Here is a 4,774-nt window from a genome sequence, read left to right as displayed (position 1 = left end):
CACACATGCACCCGTTTATCGTATTTATGTACAAGAGACTAAAGCTTTCTAAGAAAAAAAAAAAAAAAAAATCGTGGCATTTTGCGATTCGCCCATACAGGTTTGAGTCAAGGTTGGCAGATTTATCATAAAATGTAGAACACACACAATGAATGTAGACACACAGACACACACACAAAATGTAAAACATACACACACAAGCTTTTCTTATGTAAAAGAAAATTGTTTTTGTTTTTGAAAAAAATGTATTTAAGTTGGGGTGGGACAAAAGCTGAAAATGATAAGGGTTAAAAACTAAGTAAAAAAACTCTGTGTGTGTGTGTGAAACAGAAAGGATACGAAGAAGGGTTTTTCTTGTTTTTCCTTTTTTTTTTCTTTTTTGTTTCATTATTAATAAGGGGATTCACGTCTGAAATTTGTTTCGGGTTTTCAAATATCAAAAGTGAGAGAATCCTTCAATATTTGTCTAAACACACACATACATACACACACACACACGTATGTGTGTGGGCTGCGGCAATGCTGGAGCACCGCCACTGCAGGGTCAAACAAAACAAATCGACGCCGGTAATTATGCTTGTTACTCATTCTATCGAACTCTTTGGCGAAGTGCTTGGTTACGGGATAATCCTTCGGCATTAGTAGATGACGTCACCCACGCCGACCTTTTTTTAATTATTTATCAGCCTAGCCTCTTTATGTCAGGGAAGAATTTTGCGTGATCGAATGACGTCGTCTACAAATACCAAAAGATTGCCCTTTAAGGGTTACAACTCAACACCATTTGTGAACCACCAAAGACACACACCTATCCATCCGTACGTTCGTGTGTGTATATATATAATATATAAGACGGGTGGATAAAATTATTTAAAATATACCAGGAGGTGAATGATCGAAGAAAAAAAATATTAATCTCTCAAAACGGTTGTCATCTTTGATTTTTTAATGTTTTCTTCATATTAAAAAAAGTTTTGCTCGTTTTATTGAACGACAAAGCCCATATGCGGTTGCTCACCTTTCGAGAAATAGAAGCTAAATTACCTCAACTTTACGTCTTATAACTAATAATAATAATTTCTTTTAAAAGATAGAATAGTAATATATCAGACGAGGATTGCTAAAATAATAAATAATGATTTAAAAAACGAGTATAATGGCTGAAAAACCTTTGGTTATAAAATCTGCCCAATCAAAGTAGAATCTATTATTTATTAACAGAATTGTCAATTAATAATAATAATAATTTTAAAAAGCGTTCGGCGGTATTTGTTTCAGCTCCTTGCATTCTGGTTTCAAATCCTATCAAGGTCGACATTGGCTTTCATCTTTTCGGGGTGGATGCAATAAACTTCCAACCAAGTACCGGCAAACCTTCTCCTGTTAAAATTTCCAATTCGGTGCCTATATTTCAAACAACAACAACCACTACTAGTTGGCGGAATCGTTAGCACACCGGACAAAATGGTTTGTAGTATTTCGTCCGCCTTTATGGCCCGAGTTCAAATCCGCCATGGCTGACTTCACCTTTCATTCTTTCGAGGGCGATAAACAAAGTACCAGATGAACACTGGGGTCGATGTAATCGATTTACCACTTCCCCTAATATTGCTGGCCTTATTGTTATTTTTCTGATCCCTTTCTGAGTTCAAATCGCATCAGCGTCGACTTAACCTTTCATTCTTTCGAGGACGATAAATCGATAAGTATCAATCAACTGTTCCCTCCTTCTCTCTCCTCCCCAGAAAATTTAAACCCCAAGGTTTAGCTATATTTATATGAAGAACTAGACAGCATTCCTTCGAAAGGTTACACAGTCAAATCCAAAGACCTAGTCATGGAGAGACAACGATGCTTTAAATATTGGTTTCTAATTTAGGCACAAGGCCAGCATAGCATTTTGTTCGACGCTCTAACGATTCTGCTAAACCACCACTCTAAAGGTTTCTGATTTAAGCACAAGGCCAGTAATTTTGAGAGAATGGTTTTCATCGATGCTATCGATCCCAGTATTTGTCCGGTACTTTATTTTCTCGACCCCCTCCCTACAGGGGTGATAGGTAAAGTTGACCAATGTGGGATTTGAACACAGTACATAAAGATTCGGAAGAAATACGGCAGAATATTTTTTCCGATACTGTAATAACTCTGTCTATTCACCACCTTTAAAATAATAATTTCTGATTTAGGCACTGCCGACCTCTATGGGTCTGAACTGAGAACATAAAAAGCCTAGAAGAAATACCGCAAAACATTTTTTTTTTCTTCCTTGTTGCTCCATTAATTCTGCCAGTTGTCGCTTTTTGAATAATAATAATATAATAATTTCCAATTTTGGCCAAGTTGACCTCGGTGGAATTTGAACTTTGAATTCAGAATGTAAAGAGCCGGAAGAAATACCGGCACTCTAACGATTCTGTCAAATCACAGCCCTTAACAGATCGGTTTAATCACGAACGTTAAAAAGGAAGTCCTGGCTGTGTGTATGCGATTTCGAATTCCATTTGAATGCCGTGCAGAGTATTAAATAGCGGTGCTCCAGCATTGCCACTGCTTCTGGCTGAAACCAGTAAGAGACGAGATATAAACTATCAAAGCAAAACTATTTTATCAACTTAGAAAATAAAAAAATGGAGAACCTAAAACGTTTTATCCTGAAGTTTCCCGCTTTCTCACTTTTTCAGGTTTATCGAAATTAATTTCAGGGTTATTAAAAGTAAAACGATACTAATTCTTTCTGCTATAGGCACAAGGTTTGGAATATTGGGGGAGGTGGTTTGTTGATTGCATTGGCTCCAGTGCTCAACGGGGTCCGGACAAAACCCCACTCTACTATGTGAACGAGAGGAAGACCATATAGGGATTTAGCGATTTCTGAATCGCATACTGAACATTAGGTTGTAGTAAAATGAACTTGAACATTTAATGAGGTTTTCAATATTAGGTTTATGAAAGGCAAAGTTGACCTCTCTATATATAATGTATTATATATCTCAATAATTTTAATAGTCCTTTCTACTTTAGGCATAAGGCTTGAAGTCTTGGAGGAGGGGGCAAGTGGATCTCAACGACCCCAGTACTTGAGTGGTACTTATTTTATCGACCCTGAAAAATGAAAGAAGGAAAGTTAGGCACGTTTTATTTACATGTCACATAACACTGTAACGGTTTGAAGTGGTGACAGTAACGCTATAGTTTATATATCAACTGCAACCTGCTGACTTCAACAACTATTACTGCTAATGATAAATCCATGTTGATTAAGTGATAAAAACCACAACTTAATTCAGTGCTGGAAATGGGTACGAAGGAATTAGGGGTACGCTTAAGTCCAAGAGACTGAAGTTGGGACAAGAGGCTATAAGCCATCACTCTCGTTCATTGCAGTCCCTAAGTTGAAAACGACACCGTCTCTCTTGTCCGCGTACCTTGTTTCCCCTCGTCGCTGGTTTATATTACTTTTTAATAAATAGTGAGATGGCATTTGGAGATTGTAATTAATTAATTAGAACTTAATAAATAATAATAATAAATACGACAGAATCGTTGATATGTTTTAAAGCTGTAGTGACATTAGCAAGAGGAATGATTGAAAGTTTAGTACTGATCGAACTGTGGGTTCGATTACAGTCGAAAGTGACGCAAAGGGGGTGCGACAGACAGGTGAAACCTTATGTGCTGTGATTATATGATGTACACACCATATAACGCGAGAAGAATTAAAAGCGACAAAGTTATATTAAAAAAGATAAGATGATCAACAGGTAGAAATATGGCGACGAATGGTGACATGGTTAATAACCTCGGCATAACAAAAGGTATAGGACGATGATTTGAAATTTAAGTCGAAGAAATAACACACATATAATATATAAAACGAAACCGTATTTAGACAAACGAATACAAGAAAATTGATATTATACTTACCACAAGTTATAAGGCATGCCGGCAACAGAAACGCCAGAATTGAGTAGAAAATCCGGGATGTGGTTAATCTAAAGGAATATAAAATACCATACAATGCTAAGAGATAGGTGTAATTTTTTAACCAAATAAGAACTTTAAAAGTTTGTTAAAGTGTATACTGATGCATGCGTTAGAGTATGTATAAATATATAATATATATTTATATATACTCGTCAACACATCTTTTTACTTGTCGAGTTTTAGATTGTTTAATGAAAGTTCCATTCCTGAATATAAAAGAAATGTCTTTCTTAAAATTGTACGATGAATTTTTTTTCTTTTCTTTTCTTAAAAAAAAAAAGCCACTGAAAACAAATAGTTTTTTTTTAAACAAAAAAAACTCTTAGGTTTTCAACGATGGCCACAAGAAGATAGCAGAGTAGGGGAAAGAAAGGGAGAGAGAGAGAGAGAGAGAGATGAAGGCAGAAAAACTGCCTACCTGTAGCATTGGTTGCTTGTTTAACTACTCAGGTGACGTCATTAAGAAGTTGACAGGTGTTCTAACTTACCAAGCCGATCAACCACAATTGTTGAGAAGTTCTCAAACTTTGAGACTCAAAATAACTATAAATAACTATGTTACTCATATTAAAAACTAGTATTTGAATTTCCTATGCCCTATTCTTTTTCCACCTGAGCAATAATGTGTGTGTGTGTATTTATCGTGAACTGTCATCAGAAAAGAAATACATAGCATAAAATATCTGGATTTTACAAACATTATTATTATTATTATTATTATTATTATTATTATTATTATTATTATTATTATTATTATTATTATTATTATTATTATTTTATGTTTGAC

At 35.2% G+C, this 4,774-nt stretch overlaps 1 long non-coding RNA gene across 1 annotated transcript; it reads right to left on the bottom strand.

Annotated features, from left to right (window-relative positions):
* Nucleotides 1-81: 81 nt before the first annotated feature.
* LOC128248543 (uncharacterized) lies at nucleotides 82-4,627 on the bottom strand. The gene is made up of 3 exons (XR_008264717.1): nucleotides 4,406-4,627; nucleotides 3,928-3,995; nucleotides 82-3,105 (listed from the first exon to the last, which is right to left on the bottom strand). It is a non-coding gene; the product is annotated as an uncharacterized LOC128248543 (long non-coding RNA).
* Nucleotides 4,628-4,774: the final 147 nt, after the last annotated feature.

Source organism: Octopus bimaculoides, chromosome 8 (assembly GCF_001194135.2).
Source record: "Octopus bimaculoides isolate UCB-OBI-ISO-001 chromosome 8, ASM119413v2, whole genome shotgun sequence".
In the NCBI taxonomy this organism is placed as follows: Eukaryota; Metazoa; Mollusca; class Cephalopoda; order Octopoda; family Octopodidae; genus Octopus; species Octopus bimaculoides.
The sequence above is the reverse complement of the archived record's forward strand: the minus strand, read 5'-3'. Positions and strand labels throughout refer to the sequence as shown.